Genomic DNA, 19911 nt, shown 5'->3' on the forward strand with positions numbered 1-19911 from the left:
CATGGAAGCAGCAGTCTAGAAATCAAACGACATATTGCTTTAGGCAAATCTGATGGCACAAGACCTTTTTAAAGTGTTAAAGAGCAAAGATGTCAGCTTGAGGACTAAGGTGTGATTGACCCAAGCCATGGTATTTTCAATAACCTAATATGCATGCAAAAGCTGGACAATGAATAAGGAAGATCAAAGAAAAATTGATGCATTTGAGTTATGGTAATGGAGGAGAATATTGAAAGTGCCATGGGCTGCCGAAAGAACTAACAGATCTCTTTTGGAAGAAGTGTAGCCAGAGTTCTCCTTGGAGGCCAAGGTGGCCAAACTTCATCTCTCATACTTTGTACCTATTGTCAGGAGGGACCAGTCACTGGAGAGGGATATCATGTTTGGTAAGGTGAAGGGTCAGAGAAAAAGAAGAAGACCCCCGTGAGATGGGCTGGCAAAGTGGCAGTATCAATGGGCTCAAGCGTGGCAAGAGTAGTGAGGTTGGTCCAGGACCGGGCAGTGTTTCATTCTGTTGTGCATAGGGTTGCTATGAGTCAGTACCGACTCGATGGCACCTACACATAATGCACCACACAGACATTTCCTTTTCCTTTTTAGGACCCTGCTGCTGTGTATGTTGCCAATTAAAAGCTCAAGACTGAGTCCCTCTCTGGATTCTCCTTGGCCAAAGAGCTGTTTCAACCAGTGTTATGCTCCCTCTAGAGGGGCAGCCTGCATCTAATGTCTAGTTACATTACAAGTTACAAAAGTCTGGCCCAATTTGGAACAAATCTCAAAGACCACCAAAGTTCAAAACTTCCCATAAGATCAGCTGAGGCCTCTGTTCAGCTTCCACTGACAAAGCTTGCTTCTTTCACTTCCTAACACTATCTCCCCACTAAACCTCCTGCTTGCAATCTTCATCTCGGAGTATTGCCAGAAACACCTATGTTAGACAGTACACAAAAGGCTCCATGACCTACCCCATTCTATTACCTTCAATAGGTACTGTATAGATAATTCATAATGAGCCCATGTCCTTACTAGCTAACTCTATGCTTGGTTCTAAATGGAATGTATAGATTTTGTGCCGAACCCCTGATATTTCTGAGAATTTTCATTCTTCTCAGGATGTCTCTAAAAGCTTCGGCTTCAGAGAAGCTTTAAAAGTCAAACATAAAACACTCCAAATGTGGAGGGAAGGAGCAGAGAAGAGGATATCCCTTTTCTCCTGCAACACTCAGAGGAAGGCTTAAAAACACAGTGTCAGTCTCATACAGAAACAATCTTGAATGAAGGGGTAAACATATTTATTATCCGAAACCAGAGAGAGTGAAAAATAGAGATTGCATACATTTTATATTCAATCTTGCCACACACACTAAACTATGGAAGTTACTGAAATTCTCTCATATTCAATAGAGACGCACCCTCCCCTCCCCCAATGTATTTTGATCCATAATCAAGACAGATTTGTTAAGTTTCCTCATGGGTATTGTATTGAGGGTTATACTGAACAATTTAAGCAAGTGTGAATGTAACTACAATGAAAACCCAAGAGCTCCAAAGCAGTCAATGAGAATACCTTCTCCTTCCTATTTGCTCCCACCGGACCTGTCTCTCACGGAACCTGTCTCTAAGTTGGAGTCTAGACTAGCATTGCATATTAGCCCTGTCAAACAGCAGCGGCTGGTCCCCTCTGCAAATAAGTGACAGGTGATTCTACAGGCTTTTAACTGGCTATCAGGTCACACACAGTACTTTGCTCAGGGAAAAAAAAAAAAAAAAAACCTCACTTATGTATCTCATCACTGATCAAATTCAAGTACTTCATATTTACAGTTTGAAAGCCCAAAATGGGTTCGTTGATCATAGCCCGGCTTCATGACACTGATGCATGTGCTTGTATTGAGTGGTGATGAGCTTGGTACTCTTTGATTTAAGTGCAGGAAGCTTTTATTTTTGAGTTTCTACTTACTCATGGCAATACATCAAACAATCAGTTTTAATATCTTTAGGGTTAAGTGCACTCTTGTAATTTAGAATTAAATGATTTTTATTAAGCACTTTTACAGACTATCTACATGCCATACAACTCCACTGATTAAGGATCATGGTGACTGGTAAAACAGCAGCCTCTGTGAATTAGGAAAGCATTAGTGAAATGCATTTTCTGAATACATCACAGAATGCATTCAGTATTAAGTAACTGAAATGTCACAGGGGAGTCTGAATGAAAATTTCCCTTTGACAAAGCAAATAGACAGGTGAACCGTGTGGGCTATATTGGTTCTAATATCCCTGGTTTGTGGTCTTTTCTGCTTCGTCTTAGATTCTCCTCCACTCCATTATTACCCTAGGCATACTCACAATTCCATTTCTAAATCTAGAGGGTTATGTATCTTTGACGCTGCTAGGAAGTTGACCTGGAAGCAGAGAAGCAATCTACTAGCACAAGTCCATCCCCAATGGGAGAAAAAAAATTTTTTTCAGTAGAGTTGCCTACCAGCAGAGGGCAGCATAAATCTGTTGCCTTGCACATGCTCAGAGCGACTATGGGCGTCACCATTCTTTAAAGGCAGTCTGGGAACTGGGGGTGTGTCTGGCAGGTGCTATTGGTACACCATGCTATTGTGTGTGTTGTTGAACCAGACCTCAGCTCCAGTTCATGACTGCTTGATCAAAAATGATGAAAGCTTCTCTTACCCACTGTTTCAACTGCGAGCGGTTGCATTGACCATGAGGAGACAGAAGGATTTAAGAGTCATTTTTTGGCTCCTAGATTTTTTGGCGAGTAGCGGGGAGGGCAAATTTTTTTCCCAAGAAAAGTAAAAAAACAAACAAACAAAAAAACCTTAAGCACTTGAAAGTGGGATTATTCAATGTGTGGCTGCGTGAACTGGCAAACTTATCTCTTCACCTCCATCAGAAGTATCTGACGTCGGAAGGATCTTAATGGAGCTTTCTTTCAAATGGCTATTGTGGTTGTTTTTATAAAGCAGTCAGACCTCAGTTGGAAGAAAAAAGGTCTCGTTCAGTGTATTGATGGTAGTGGGGGGTGATGTAATGGCAGTCTCTAGAGGTCACGGCCCAAACCATCCTAATATAAATACCCTCTCCTCTGTGGAAAGTTACTTTAAGAAAAGTAATGATAGTTCTTACGATTTGTATTTATTTACCTGATGATACACCTCTCAACAATGGGAAGATTAAACTTTCATTAACATTTCTCCAGAGAACTAAAATAGTTTTCTGGATACCACCTACTGACAGAACTTCACTTCACAAATAGGCCAGACCTGAGACCTTGCTTAAATTTGCAAGTTTGTGAAGAAACTATAGGAAGAAGCTTCCTCCTAAGGAGTGAGGTACATTAGTCCCAGAAAGAGCAGTGGGGAACATGTCTAACTTGGAGATATGAAGAGAGGTCTGGGATAGGGTTGGTGTGGGGAGAAAACTCTGGTGTGGGAACACTTCTGGCAGGAGTAGAGTCAGGGAGGCAATATCCTTTAGTAGGAGTCATGCTGTGGCGCTGTAGGATAAGCTCTGGACTGCGAACTGAAAGCTTGGTAGTTCAAACCCACCAACTGCTCCTTGGTTAACGCTATGTAGGGTTGTTATGAGTCGGAACTGACTTGTCAGCCCATAACAATCCTTTAGTACTCCTGATTTGTAAAGCCCTGGCCCTTGCTTGGTACTTGGAAACATCTAAGTTCAACTTTTATTTCTCCTTGCAACCATTTACATCTCTGCCGGATTCTTCAGAAAAGAACTATACTTTTTGTATTATAGTTTAGGGAGGTGGAGGAGGAGCGTCTTGGCTTCATGGAGGCTGAGAGGCTTGGGGTGGGAGACAAGAATACTTCTTGAGAGCTTTCAGAGCCAAGGGCAGGAGGAGCACTAACTGCTTTCTATGAACTTATCCCTGCTTATCAGGCCAGTGACCCAAGGTGGTCACAGACAGGAGAGCTGTTAAGACTAATCTTTCTAAATTCCCTGCTGCCCTCTACTTATAACTTCACTGGGCTCACTTCAAGTCCTGAAACAGAAATTCAGATGTTGTTCTGACTTTCCTTCTAGCCCAATTATTTCTTCCCTAAGTGTTTGCCTGTCTGGTTAGGTGCCCTTCTTTGTACAACCTTATATTGTGTGCTCACAGCTGTTAGAGCATTTATTAACAGTACTGAAATTTCCCTTGTAGACTGTAAGTTTCATAATACCCCTGTGGGCAGGCATATTGTTCATTATTCCATGGTCCTAGCTTTAGTATGGAGTCCTAGTATGGCGCTGTGGGTTAATGCAATAGATTGCAAAGTCAGTTTGAACCACAAGGTCGGCACTTCAAGCTCACCAGCTGCTTCTTGGAAACCTATACAGGGTAGCTATGAGTTGAACCGACTCGATGGCGCTTAACAGCAGCAACAAGCTTTAGTGGATATCATGTTGTTGTTGTTAAGTTCCATCGAGTCGGGTCCGACCCATAGCGACCCTGTACAGGGTTTCCGAGGGTATAAATCTTTATGGGAGTAGAAAGCCTCATCTTTCTCCTTCGGAGCCGCTGATAGTTTCCAACCGCTGACCTTAAGGTTCGCAGCCCGATTCGTAACCACTACGCTACCAGAGCTCCTTAGTGGATATCATAGTGCCTACAAAAAACAGATGATCAAGAAATATATGTGGAATAAATACATGAGAGTTGCTTTCCTTATTATAACCTTAAATTTATTTTTTCTTTAAAATCTGTTTCTGTTGTGTAGATTCTGACTCACTCCCTCCAATTTAAAAGATGAAAAATTAAGGCTTTAGCAGTTATGTAAGTTTTTCAAGGTTAAATGAAAGAAGTGGTATATGACGAATAAGTAAAATGGCAACAGGTAAATATGGGAAAGGAGACCTTCCAAAGGGAGATAAGCACATGAACATAGGCATGGAAATAGCAACGCAACCCAACCCCTGCCATTGAGCTGAGTCGATTCTGACTTATAGCGACCCCATGGACAGAGTAGAAGTGTTTCCAAGGCTGTAAATCTTTATGGAAGCAGACTACCTTTTTTTTTTTTTTAAACTAAAGAGGATTTAGTTTTTCATTTTTTTTAGGTAACAGAATTTTTATTTGTGGGGCTAGAATATTTCACAGCAGATATTGGTGATAATTGCACAACCAGATTTATGTATTAGTTTTATTCAATTATACAACTGAAAATGGTTGTGTTGGTAAACATTTGTTCTTGATATATATATATTTTTAAGTGTTTTATTGTGAATTATATGATAGTTTACATGGGAGAACATTAGTTTTACAATCATTCTATCGTACATCGTATCACTGCCATGGTTACAATCCTCTCCATGCATCATCAACCGACCAAAGGGTATACCCTGCAAGCCTGCCCCCTACACTATCCCCTACCCCCCACCCCCAGTCTTCAGCACACAGTCGCTCTCCCTCTCTGGATCTAAAGTCCCCAGCTGCTCCATCTTTCCATGTCATTGTCTCTGCCTCCATCTCAGGCATCGCTGCTTCTCTGGGTAGGGTCCCGCTCTCGGCTCTTCTCTGTTGATGGACCTAGATTGAAAAGTTATTCCCTCCCTTCCTTGCTATAAAATGTCTACCTTTACCTTTCCAACCTTTACAATCAGTCCTGATAACAATTATTCACTATTGTATAACAAGAGACCTATCTGCATTTCATTTCATCAGCTCCACCTAGCAGATTGGATACTACCCACTGGAGATTCTGCCTTCCTCCATGCCCCCTAGCTCTAGGTTCCCTCTTGAAAGCTTGTAAGCCAGTCACTTCTTGCCTTTGTAGCCACTCACCCCACCCCCGCCAGCAGACTGCCTTTTATAAGTAGTAACACATGAGCATGGCAAAAACATTAAAAGGAACACAAGAACATACAATAAAGACTCTTTTCCATACCTTTCTCTTCCTGTACCTCAAATCTTTCCCTGAGGTAAACCTGGTTACATGGGTTGTTGTTATTGTTGTTTTGCACATCCTTCTAGAGATATTTTGTGTACGTATAAGCATACAGTATATGTACATACTTTTTACACAAGTGATCATGTACTAATATACTGTTCTATTCCTTACTACTTATATTTCCAATGCTTTAGGAATCCATTGATATTAATATCATGGAACTGTCTTAGTCTTTGTAACTACTCCTTAGAATGTGTTACAATTCTATGGGTATATTAAAATCCATTTAACCAGTCCCCTCCTAATAGATATTTTGAGTTTGTTCTTTTTGTTTTTTTTTACAATCTATAATCAATGAATTGAATAGCCTTACCTGTTTCTTTTTAAATACATATGGAAGCATATCTGTAGACGAATTCCTAGAGTTAAAAAGGAATGTGTGTTTTAACTTTTCACAGGTATTGGAAAATTGTTCTCCAAAGAGGTTATATTACTTTATACTCTTGCCCACAATGTACAAGGAGCGTTCGAAAAGTTCATGGAAAATTTCTATTGTCTTTCAATTCCATTTTCTAACCGTGAACTTTTTTAAGGCCCCTCTTTTAGTCAAATTTTCCAATCTTTGTCAGTTTTGATAAGTCCTATATGGACTTCCACTGCAGTCTTGTATTTTTCCTATTATAAATAAAATGAGAATTATTTGTTATATTTAAAAGCAATTTCTCCTTTCTGTGCTTATTCCTGTTTGTGTTTGTTTTCTATGTTTTAAATGTTTCTTTGTTGGCTTTTTTCTTACTGATTCATATAACATTTTTATATATTACAGAAATTAGCTCCTTACATGCTACATGTTAAAAACTAATTTGTCATTATTTTTCTGAGATTAAATATGGTCATTTTACTTATTTAATGGCTTACTCCATAAAAAATCAAACATACACAAAAGTAGAAAGAATAGTTTGTTGCTATAACTAGGTACTATTGAGTAAATTTCAACTGTTAGTGACTCTGTGTATAACAGAACGATGTACCACTGAGTCCTGCACCATCTTCAAAATTGTTTGAGTCCATTGTTGCTGCCGTTGTGTCAATCCATGTCATTGAGAATCTTCCTCCTTTTCCTTGACCTTTCATGTTTCCAAGCATGATGTTCTTCTCCAGAGACTGATGCCTTCTAACTATGTGTCCAAATGAGAGGCAAAGTCTCACCACCCTTGCTTCTAAGGAGCATTTTGACTATATTTTTTCTGTGACAGATTTGTTTGTTCTTTTGGCAGTCCATTGAACTGTCCATATTCTTCCCCAACACCATGATTCGAATGCACTGATTATTCTCCAGTCTTCCATATTCATTATCCAACTTTCACATACATATATTGTTGTTGTTGTTGTTGAGTACTGTAGAGTCGCTTCTGACTCATAGTGACCCTGCACAGGGTTTCCAAGGCTGCAAATCTTTATGAGAGCAGAAAGCCTTATCTTTCTCCAGCAGAACCAGCTAGTAGTTTTGAACTGCCGACCTTGAAGTTAGCAGCCTGATTCATAACTACTACACTAGCAGAGCTCACATACATATGAAGATATTGAAAATATCATGGCTTTGTGGGTCAGGTGCATCTTTAGTCCTCAAACTGGCATGTTTGCTCTTGAACACTTTAAAGAGGTCTTGTGCAGCAGACACAATGCTGCTTCTATGAGCATTGATTGTGGATCCAAGTAAAATGAAGTATTTGAAAACTTCAAACTTTTCTCCATTTATCACGATGTTATTTATTGTTCCCGTTGTGAGGATTTTCATTTCTTTACACTGAGATACAAGCCGTATTGAAGACTATAGTCTTTGATCTTCATCAGTAAATATTTCAAAGTCCTCTTCACTTCTAGCAAACTAGGTTGTGTCATCTGCATATTTCAGGCTGTTAATGAGTCTTTCTCCAGTCCTGATAGCATGTTCTTCTATTTATATAATCTAGCTTCTCTGATTATTTGCTCAGCATGCAGATTGAATAAGTATGGTGTAAGAATACAACTCTGGTGCTCACCTTTCCTTACTTCAAAATATTTAGTGTCCCCTTGTTCTTTTCAAACAACTATCTTGGTTTATGTACAGGTTCCTCATGAACACAATTAAGTCTTCTAGAATACCCATTCTTTGTAATGGTTGTCCATAGTTTGTCATGATCCACATGGTTGAAAGCCTCTGAGTAGTCAAGAAAGCACAAGTAAGCATCTTTCTGGTACTCTGCTTTCAGCCACGATCCATCTGATGTCAGCAATTCTATCCTAGTGCAATTTCCGCTTCTGTAGTTCTGGTGTTGCACAACAGGATAAGTACTGAATTGTTAACTACAAGGTCGACAGTTATAACCCACAAGTTGCTCCTCAGAAACTCTATACAGAGTCCCTAGGAGTCGTAACTGACTCAATGGCCCTTAACAACAACATCCTCTTCTGAATCCATCTTGAATTCCTAGCAGCTCCCTGTGAGTGTACTGCTGCAACCATTTTTGAATTATCTTAAGTAAAACTTATTTGCATGATGTTGTTCAATAATTTCTGTGTTTCATTGGGTCCCCTTTCTTTGGAATGGGTAAAATATGAAATTATTGGCTATGTAGCTGTTTTTCAAATTTCTTGGCATAGATAAGTCAGTGACTGTAGTTTGTTGAAAGATTTCAATTAGTGTTCTTTCAAATTCTGAAGTCCTGTTTTTTGCCAGTGCCCTGGACTTCTTCTTTCAGTACCATTGGTTCTTCATCATATGCTATCTCTTTAGATGGCTGAGCATCCACCAATTCTTTAAATGCTTATTGCATCATTCAACATTTTCCCCATAGAATCCTTAAATATTTCAAATCAAGCTTTACATTTTCTCTTCCATTCTTTCATCTTGAGAAGTGCTAAGCATGTTCTTTCTTTGAGATTTCCAACTCCAGGTCTTTGCACAGTTTATTATAATACTTCACTTTGTCATCTCGAATTGCCCTTTGAAACTTTCTTTTCATCTCTTTTACTTCATCATTTCTTCCAGTTGCTTCAGCTTCTCTGCACTCAAGAGCAAGTTGTAGAGTCTGTTCTGACTTCCATTTTTATCTTTTCTTTCTTTCCAGTCTTTTAACAATCTCTTGCTCTCTGTATGCATGATACTCTTGAAGTCATCCCATAACTCCTCTGGTCTTCAATTGTTAGCATCTGGTCTAATGCATCAAATCTGTTCTTGATATGGTCTCTAAATTTAGAGCTATACTCAAGATCTTATTTTGGTTCTCATGATGTTGTTTTAGTTTTTTTCAGCTTCAGCCTGAACTTGCATCTAAGCAATTTATGATGTGTTCCACAGTTAGCTCCTGGCCATTTTTTAGGAGATGCTATTGAACTTCTCCATTGTTTTCTCCCACAGAAATTTGATTAGTCAATTTGTTCGCAGTGCTTTCCAACTAGTGAGGTCCAGGTATATAGTTACCTCTATGTTGCTAATAAAAGATATTTTCAAAATTGGTCTTGCAAAATTCTATCGTGCTCTAGCATTGTCTCTATCACCAAGATCATATTTTCCAACTATGGATCCTTCCTTGTTGCTTTCAACTTTCACATTCCAATCACCAGTAATTATCAGTACATCTTGATTACATGTTTGATCAATTTCAGACTGAAGAATTTGGTAGAATTCTTCAATTTCTTCATCACTGGCTTTAGTGATTGGTGTGTAATTTGAATAATAGTGGTATTCGCTGGTCTTCCTTGTAGACATGTGGGTATTATCCTATCACAGACAGCATTACATTTCAAGACAGATCTTGAAATGTTATTTTTGACAATGAATGTAATGCCATTCTTCTTCAATTTGTCATTCCTGGTATAGCAAACCATATGATTGTCTGATTCAAAATGATCAATACCTATCCAGTTCAGCTTACTAATGCCTAGGGCATTGATTTTTATATGTTCCATTTCATTTTTGACAACTCTAATTTTCCTAGAGTCATACGTACTCCATACATTCCACATCCCTATTATTAGTGGATGTTTGCAGCTATACCCAGCATTATCAACATGTCAACAAACTTTTCATTTATTAATAATAACCTTTCCCCACTACTTCCTTCTCTCTGTTTTGCTGGATCGGTTTAAAGTAAATATATCATTTTTATCTAAAATAATTTTAGCCCTGTTGTGATTTTCATTGTCATGTAATCAAATGTATTAGTCCTTCCTTTTATGGTTTCTCTTATTTATACCATCTGAAATCCTCTGGGAATATGTATAGTCATAACAAACTTTTGAGGTGAATAATGCTGAACCACAGTGAATTTAGGGCACCTGGCCTAAGGAGACACCACTTCTAGAAAGTAGGACCTAGGATTCAGCCCTGCCAACCTAATTCAGGGTCCCTCTCCTGACCAGTACACCATACCCCCTCCCTGGCAAGACCTCATATTTACACTCATTTTCATTCATGGAGGCTGAACATGAAGTTATGCAATCTCCTCCACAGTGACTGCCTCTGCATAAGCCTTCTAAGGCAGGGAGCTTTGGTGGGAGAAGGAGGCTGTCACAGGTCCCCTTGAGAATCTCATGGAACCTGCCTACGGGAAGCATGCATATTTACACACACACACACACACACACACACACACACACACACCCTAGCTCTAAGGAGACTTACTTATCTCAAGGGACTTGCTCATCTTCATTCTGTCATCTCTGCACCAGGCAAGGAAGCAGGCTTTCAGGTATCATGAATCTGGATTTGCTACTTATCAGGGTTTTTTTTGCCCTTCAGTTCCCTAGAGAACAGTGTGGTTTGATTATATTTGTATTTGTAGGTAGGTGAGGATGACCTATTTAATCAATACATCCAAAGGCTAAGAGGTAAGCTATATTATTCAGGCTCTATAACAAAGCTTATGCTAATTTAACCTGACATGTAGCATGTTAGGTTAATATGATTTGAATTACATGTATCGTTTTTAGAAATTGATGTTTTTGTTGCTGGTTTCTCCTGACATTTTTGAACTATAATATGGAATGCAATACTTTTCCAACAAAGAAGGTAATTCCCACTAGTGAAGGTAATTAATGGTTATTTGATCATATTACAGCATAGAAATGATGTTTTTTGCCACACAATAGGTTTCCTAATTGGTGATCCAAGGATGACCATGTTCATTTTCTGCCGACAGAGATTTCCTACTGTGCATGGCATTATCTCTTAATACTGTGAGAGCAGCAGATGATGGTCATAGCCAGTAAGAAAATTAATTTACAATGTGTCAACAATCATTATAAAAGACCTAATAGTGCTAATTTCGATGTAGGACGAGTCATCTAATTAGCTAGTTAATTAAATAGGACCTTGTTGCCAGTCCCCTACAATGGAGTACACTATGCTGTAGGTGTTTGAGAGAACAGGGCAATGCTGAGGGAAGGTAAAAGAGCACACGCTGACCCCCTCAAATGCATGTGATATTTGCAGCTTATAAAAGCCCTAGCAAAAACATCTGCTTTTCTAAAAATTAGAACCATATGGCTACATTTTAAATCATTGTCATTTTGCTCCTATTTTATGAAAACAAAACAAAACAAAACCTTGTTGCAGCTCTATTTACTAGCTTTACAACTCCCCAAAATGTCTTCAAATCTTGATTTGACTTCTAAAATTCAAAACACACTCACACATCTATGACCTACTGGCTTTTCTAGAAAAAAAACTGTAACAAAATTGCCTCCATCTGGTTGAAGACTACCAATGTCTCCGACTATTCAATTGCTCTTAGTTACAGTATTTGCATTTAATTTATAAACCTGACTGTGCATGTAGTCCATAAACCAAAATGGGAGTGGATCATTTTAGCTTGTTTAGCTGGTAGTCCTACATAGCTGGGATTCAGAGGTCTCACTACCTTCTCCCCTGTTAGCTTTTATTATTTCAGACTAATCGGTTTTTGTAATTTTAGTCTCTCTTCATGTGAGAAGCACCCAATTCCTTCAGTGAGTTTAGCTGCTTTTCCCTGGCCCTTCCTGAAATCCTGATTCTTTTGGGGGTCAGACTGGGAAAGGGGGAAATCAGGGTAACTAGAACATCATGTATTTCTCTTTTGAAAACAACATAATTGCTCAAAGAGAACATCTATCTTTACCAATAAGGTGAACTATTTCTTTTCTAACTGCCACTTGGAATCACAAATTTAAAAGGTTTTGTGTTATAAAGTAGGAAATGGTTTCTTTTCTTCAAAAAGGTATTGAACATGATTACAATAAGAGCTGTCTAATGATTGAATGCAAATTCAACATTTTCTCAAAGAGTTTACAGACCACAATACATTTTCTTTCTGTCAGTTCAAATATTCAGAGGTCATCCAATCTGGCCTTCTGCCACAGTGCAGCAATGATTCCTTATTTTAAAATAGTAATTAACTTTTAAACATAAGGTCTTAAGCTCTGGATACAGTACTGCCTATATGAAGGAAATAACATGGCTGAGGTGAAGAATGGCGCTTCTTGGAATAGGTATTGTTTGCCAAGCTGTATCCAAGAGCCCTACAGAAAGTAGAAAGAGACATTATAGAAGAGTGAGCAGACATTTTTACAAGGTCACTTCATTCAGACTGGAAAGTGGCCAGCACAATGTCATTATTTACAACAGGATCTGGGAACACTTGAGGAAATTACAGACCATTTAGTTTTGATTCCATTGTGGGGGGCAAAGTCTTAGGAAGTATTTTAGGAGATTAAATGGGAAACACTGAGAAAAGCACAGCTTGATTAAGGATAGCCAAGGCAGTCTCTGGAATGAAAAAGTCATGCTTCGATAATTTTTTGACTTCTTTAAGGAAGCACATGCCAAGAAAAAAGTGAATGCCTCAAAATTCTCTATTCTAAATTTCCAGGAGACCTTCGTTAAAGTTTTGTTTGACAAATTTCCACCTACAAAGAAGTGGTCCCTAGGACTGGAGAAATACAGAGGACAGAGATTAATTGTGCGTTTAATTGTTTTTAAAGTGAAAAGCGTTCAGAGAACTACATCTCAGGGCCAGAAGAATTTTACTGAAACAAAGACAGAATAAAGTCAAAGCCGGTATTCTTACCACCAGCATCAATATCACAGTTTTGTGGTATATTTATTATGTAGTTGGGCAGCATTTTTCCATGAGGCAATGGAAAACTGGGGAAAATCCCTGATTTTAAAGAGCGTATGGTAAAATAGTGAGAAAACTGATTCAGATATAAATAAGTTGCTGCAGTTGTTAAGCATCGTTGCGTCAGTTCTGTCTCATAACGACCCTGCATGGGGTTTCCAAGGAGGCACCTGGTGGGTTTGAACTGCCAACCTTGCAGTTAGTCGTTCAGTGCTTATCCTACAGCGTCATACCAGGATTCCATAAATAAGCAGACAACTAGAAAAATATTCAACAAAAAGTTTTAAAAGTTGAATTGTTAGTAGTGAGGAAAATGCATTGGTGTTTAGAATTCAGAACAAGCACATATATTGCCTCTCTTTGGCCAGGGGGAGCAAAGCTACCATTAAAAAAAAGAAAGATAAAACATACATGGAGGGACCAATCTTATAATCATTAAAGGAACCATGGCATTTTGGGAGGCACAGGAGGGATCCTGGAACCATCTGGGAAGTCAGTTCAGGTTACTCAGTCTAGGTGGGAGGTGGACCTAGAAAGAAATTGGGCAACTGCACATGAATAGGAAATTACCTGAAAAATGAATAAGGAAGAGAACAAAAATGAGCAAATATTTGGTGTCAGATTATAAAACGTCTAAATCCTTTCCAACTCTAAAATGCTACAACCTCCTAGGAAAGCGACTGTAGGGTTAGTCAGGAGGTACCTCAGAAAATCTTTTCCAATTAAACAGAAAGGTTTCCTGGATAAAAATGCACAACAGCCTCTAACAGATAAGATTACTGAGCTAATGAAGGAAGAGGAGCTCACTACATAGCCGGTGGTGGAGCACTTAGCAGGCCCAGGAGACTATGCTAAGTATGTTACTTGTATCCGTGGCTGGTCCAACTAGTTAGTTAACTTGCTCAGCTGCTAAGTCAAAGACTGGCAGTTGAAGTCCACCTACAGATATATTCCAAAAAATCAGTCACTGAAAATTCTAATGGGCACAGTTCTACTGTGACATGTGTGGGTGGCCGTGAGTCTGAATCAATTTATTGGCAATCACTTTTTCTTTTTTAAATGCTTCTTTCTATTTTGCAGTTGAGGAAACTGAAATGTTGACAAATGTAACTTGCTTTAGATTCATATAACTAGTAAATGAAAGCTACTTGTTGTTGTTATTAAATGCCATTGAGTCATTTCCGACTCATAGTGACCCTCATTAGGGCTTCGGTCTTGTGAATTTGAACCACCACTCTTGTGGTTCAAACCAACCTTGCAATCCAGTGCATTATCCCACAGCACCACACTAGGACTTCAGTTATTTTAAACTACTATGTGAAAGTGGTTTGAGGATAGGACTTAATTTAGGTTCTTGCTAAAGTAAATTATAGGGTGGTAGTGGCGGCAATGGCTGTGTACTGTCGAATTGGTTCTAACTCATAGCGACCCTGTATACTGTTTCCAAGGCTGTAAATCTTTATGGAAGCAGAAAGCCTCATCTTTCTTCCATGGAATGGCTGGTAGATTTGAACTGCTGACCTTGTGGTTAGCAGCCCAACTCATAACTCACGATGCTACCAGGTCTCCATAAACTCTAGGATAAGGCCCAAGAGTACAAATTTTTGCAAACGCCAAAAGTGACCAGCCCTGTTTGAGATACAGAGCTTTAATATGTACCATAATGCTTCCCAGGAAACCATTTGTTGCATCCCAAGTGCCTAGAAAATATTGGCAGCCAGGAGGTTGTAAGATGAAAGGTGTGGCGTATCCACCCTCAAAGAAAACCAGAAACCTAGAAACACACACCCCACCCTACCTGTCCTAGGCTGCAAACTTCTATTTGCCTGCCAGGCACATTTTCATTCCTTGTGTGATCCCAAGGAAACTCCTTGGCTTAAAACAGGCCTTCTTCATAAACTGTAGTTCAGAAAGTGAGGCTCTAGCATTCTTTTCAAAATTCTTACATAAGTAAATACACTAAGGAAAATAAACCCATGTGGAATTATCTAGGAAGGAATCCCTTCTAACCAAAAGGTGGGTGGATGGGGGCGAGGGCGAGACAGTAGGAATATTAAATAACAGAAAAGATCTTAAGCATATCTAATTTTAGGATGAATGGAATTGGTTTTAGTTTAAACCTCAGTTATTTCCTATCTTTGGTGTCTTTATTAACCAAATTTTAAAATAGTTCTTTTTTCTTTTTCTTTCTTTTTTTTTTATTGAACACTGAATACATTATAATATGTAATCTACCTTCTTGGCACAAAAACTCTAAAAACACTACATATTAAATGCACCAGAACTTCAAAGTGCAGCCAAGGTATCAACACACTCTTCAGGGGACCCATGGGAGAACTATGAATTACACATGAAAATAAACATGCACATACCTAACTAGGACTTTTTAGTGCTTATACTTCAATCAATTTGACAAGCATTTATTGAGACTTCTACTGTGTGATGGGCACTAGGACTGTGTTCTGTGAGGAATACTAAGAATATGATAGCCTCTGGCACTGTACGTTAATGCGATGGACTGCAAAATCATTTGGATCACAAAGTCGGTGGTTTAAGCTCACCAGCCACTCAGAAACCCTATACAGGGCCACTATGGGTCGAAACCAACTCATCGGCACTTAACAACAACCTTAAAGAAGGAGTCCTAGTGTTGTGCTGCAGAAATGAACACAAGGTTTGTAATTCAAATCCATCAGTCGTTCCTTCGAAACGCTATCCAGGGTCTCTGTGAGTCAGAACAGATTCGATGGCACTTAACAACTAATAAAGGTTGGTGCTTCAAACCCACACAGCAGCACTTCAGAAGAAAGACCTGGAGATCTACTTCCATAAAGATTACAGCCATCTAAGATGCAACTAATGGTTTCTCCCTATCTAGAGCAAAGAAGAGTGGAGAATAAAAGACTCAAGAAAACAGTTAGGGATCTCAGTCTGTCGCCTGCTCGTGCTCTCTGCTTCCGCCACCCGGCCTGGTTGTGATGGAAAAAGAAATTCCTGCTCCTCATCGACAATGGCTCGAGTATGTGCAAAGCCCGCTTTGCTGGTGAAGATGCCTCCAGCGCGGCCTTCCGCTCCATCATGGTGAGTCTCCGGCACGGGGGCTTCATGGTGGGCATTGGCCAGAAGGAAAGCTACGTGGGCGATGAGGCCCAGAGCAAGAGGGGCATCCTGACCCTCAAGTACCCGATCGAGCACGGCATTGTCACCAACTGAGACGACATGGAGATCTGGCACCATACCTTCCACAACGAGCTGTGCCTGGCCCCTGAGGAGCACTTGGTGCTGCTGACTGAGGCACCCCTGATCCCCAAGGTCAACAGGGAGAAAATGACTCAGATCATGTATGTAGATGGCAGTCCAAGCCGCGCTGTCCCTGTACGCCTCCAGCCGCACTGCCACGTTGTCACAGACTCTAGTGACCATGACACGTACACTGTGCCCATTTACAAGGGCTACGCCCTGCCCCACACCATCCTGAGTGGACCTGGCTGGCCGCTACCTGGCTGACTGCTTCATGAAGATCCTGAGAGATCGTGGCTACAGCTTCACCACCACGGCCGAGCGCGAGATGGTGCACACATTAAGGAAAAGTGTGCTGGACTTCGTGCAGGAGATGGTGACCTCTGCATCATCTGGCATCTGGAGGCGCTCCTCCAGCCCTCCTTCCTAGGTATGGAGTGCTGTGGCATCCATGAGGCCACCTTAAACTCCATTATGAAATGTAACCAGGACATCCGGAAGGACCTGTATGCCAACACGTTACTGTCAGGTGGGACCACCATGCACCCGGGCATTGCCGACCCGATGCAGATCATAGAGCTGGCGCCCAGCACCATGAAGATCAAGATCGTTGCTCCCCACCAAACTCAAGTACTCTGTCTGGATGGGCGGCTCCATCCTGGCCTCACTGTCCACTTTCCAACAGACGTGTATCAGCAAGAAGGTGCACAAGGATATGCTTCTAGACCGACTGCCATCAGGTGCCATCAGATGCCACTGCCTGCCACAAGAGCTCATTCCCGCATGCAGGTTTGCTAGCCTTGTGAAACTGGAAGAAGTGTTTGGAACGAAAATGTCCTTGAAGTCTGTATCATGATATCAGCAGCACGGGATCATAGGACTTGTTGCTGATCTTTACCTCGTATTCAAGGTAGCTGTTCCCTTGATCTGTATTTAATACCCTGTCCACATCTTTGATTTAAGCCCCTAGTTTGTGTGAATTTGTCACTTAGTGACTGAGGTGATGGGATGACCATTGCTGTGATGGTCTGTGCAGGCTATTAATGTGAAAAGCTGATGGCCCCAGGATTGCCCCAGGCCTGGTAAGTGGCCCACAGCAGTCATATCAGTCTTGCCAGCCTGTCAGGGTTGTAGGAATCTGAGCCTTGGGACTTGTTTCCTGTCTTAGCTGATGTTCTCCCGCTGGAACCCCAGGGGTTGTTACTTGCCTTGAGTTGGAAGGTGGTTTGCATTTAAACCTGTAGATTTATTCATCCTTTTAATTTTTATAAGGTGTTTTTTTTTTAAAACGTAATTCTCAACTCTGAGATAACAACAAATTTTGTTTTCTCTACTATCATGTGCAAATATTAGGCTCCAGCAGCAAGGCCTTGATATAAGGAGAAATAAAAGTGCTGCAGTGAACAAAAAAAAAAAAAAAAAAAAAGAAAGAAAACAGTTAATTCAAAGGATAATGGGCCATGGGAACCACAGCCTCTAAAACCCTGAGACCAGAAACTAGTGGTGCCCGGTAAAATCAGACATTGTTGGTATTGTTGTTAAGTGCCGTCAAGCCTGTTCCAACTCACAGTGACCCTGTATAGGGTTTCTAGGAGTGGCTGGTGAGTTAGAAACACCAACCTTGTGGTTCAAACCGTCTTTTCCAACAGATGTAATCAGTTTAATTCCTGTGTATTCCATCTGTTGATGTCCTAATGCATAGTCACATTTATGTTGTTTAAAAACAGTATTTGTAATGAATAAGTCATTGCTCTTGCAAATTTTTATCATGCAATCTCCAACATGATCTCCATCACCAAGGTCATGTTTTTTTTACCTACTGAGCCTTCCCTTCTTCATTTCCAGCTTTCACATCCTAATCACCACTAATTATCAATGCATTTTGATTGCATGTTTAATAAATTTCAGAATGAAGCAGTTGGTAGGATTATTCAATTTCATCATCACTAACATTGGTGGTTAGTGTGTAAATTTGAATAATAGTGTTATTAACTGGTTTTTCTTATAGGCAGATAGATATTATCCAATCACAGACAGCTTTGTATTTAGAGATAAATCTTGTAATGCTCTATTGTGACTACATTTGTTGGAAAAGACAATGGACAGGCTTAATTACATCAGCTAAAATAAGGCCAGGAGTCAAATAAGGAACAGACCATCAATTGCTCATATGCAAGTTCAGGCTGAAGCTGAAGAAAATTAAAACAAGTCCATGAGAGCCAAAGTATGACCTTGAGTACATCCCACCTATACTTAGAAACCACCTCAAGAACAGATTTGGTGCTTTAGACACTAACGACCAAAGATCAGAAGAGTTGTAGGATGACATCAAGAACATCATACATGAAGAAAGTAAAAGATCATTTTGGGATAGGGAAAGAAATAGGTAAGAAAGAGAAGACCAAAATGGACCAAGTTTCAGAAGAGATTCTTAAACTTGCTCTTGAATGCAGAGAAACTAAAGCAAGTAGAAAAAATGATAAAGTAAAAGAGCTAAACAGAAAATTACAAAGGACAGCTCAAGAAGACAAAGTCAAGTACTATAAAGAAATGTGCAAAGACCTGGAATTAGAAAACCAAAAATAAAGAATATACTCAGGATTTATCAAGCTGAAAGAAATGAAGAAAAAATTCAAGCCTCAGTGGCAACATGGATTCCATGGACAAAATATTGAATGACTTAGGAAATATCAAAAGAAGATGGACGGAATACACAAAGTCACCGTACCAAAAAGAATAGGTCAATGTTCAAACATTTCAAGAGGTACTTTATTATCAGAAACCAATGGAATTGAAGGAAGATGTCAAGCAGTACTAAAGCCACTAGTGAAAAGCAAGGCTCCAGGAATTGACGGAATACAAGTTGACATGTTTCAACAAACTCATGCAAAACCGGAAGCACTCACTAGCCTACGCCAATAAATTCGGAAGACAGCTACCTGGCCAACTGACTGAAAAAGATCCATATTTGTACCCATTCCAAAGAAAGGTGATCCAATAGAATGCAGAAATCATCAAACAGTGTCATTACTATCACAAGTAAGTAAAATTTTTGATCAAGATAATTAAAAATGGTTGCAGCAATATATCCACATGGAGCTGCCGAAAATTCAAGCCAGATTAAAAGTGGATATAGAATGAGGGTTATCATTGCAGATATTAGATGGATCTTGACTGAAAGAAGAGAATAACAGAAAGATGTTTACTTGTGCTTCACTGACTAAAAGGCATTCAAATATGTGGATCATAACAAACTATGGACAACATTGTGAATAAAGGGTATTCCAGAAAACTTAATTTTGCTGAGGAATTGGTACATAGACCAAGAGGCAATCATTCAAACAGTTGTTAGAACAGAACAAAGGAATACTGAATAGTTGAAAATCAGGAAAAGTCCAGAGTTGTAGCCATTCACACAAAAAGTGTGTGTCAGGTTGTAGCCTGTATTGTGGTGAACAAATAATTTGAGAAACTGAGTTTTAAAAAAGAATTTGGCATTAAGATTAGAGAAAGACACATAAACAACCTAAGATATGAAGATGGCATAACCTTGTTTGCTGGAAGCAAAGAGGACTTGAAATACTAATGAAGATAAAAGACTGCAGCCTTCCAGTTACTATTCA

The 19911-nt window shown here is 39.7% G+C and overlaps 1 pseudogene; it reads left to right on the forward strand.

Annotated features, from left to right (window-relative positions):
* Positions 1–16718, forward strand: part of LOC102823647 — a 192496-nt pseudogene extending 175778 nt beyond the window's left edge.
* Positions 16719–19911: the final 3193 nt, after the last annotated feature.

The sequence above is a fragment of the Chrysochloris asiatica genome, unplaced genomic scaffold (assembly GCF_000296735.1).
Source record: "Chrysochloris asiatica unplaced genomic scaffold, ChrAsi1.0 scaffold00017, whole genome shotgun sequence".
Classification (NCBI taxonomy): domain Eukaryota; kingdom Metazoa; phylum Chordata; class Mammalia; order Afrosoricida; family Chrysochloridae; genus Chrysochloris; species Chrysochloris asiatica.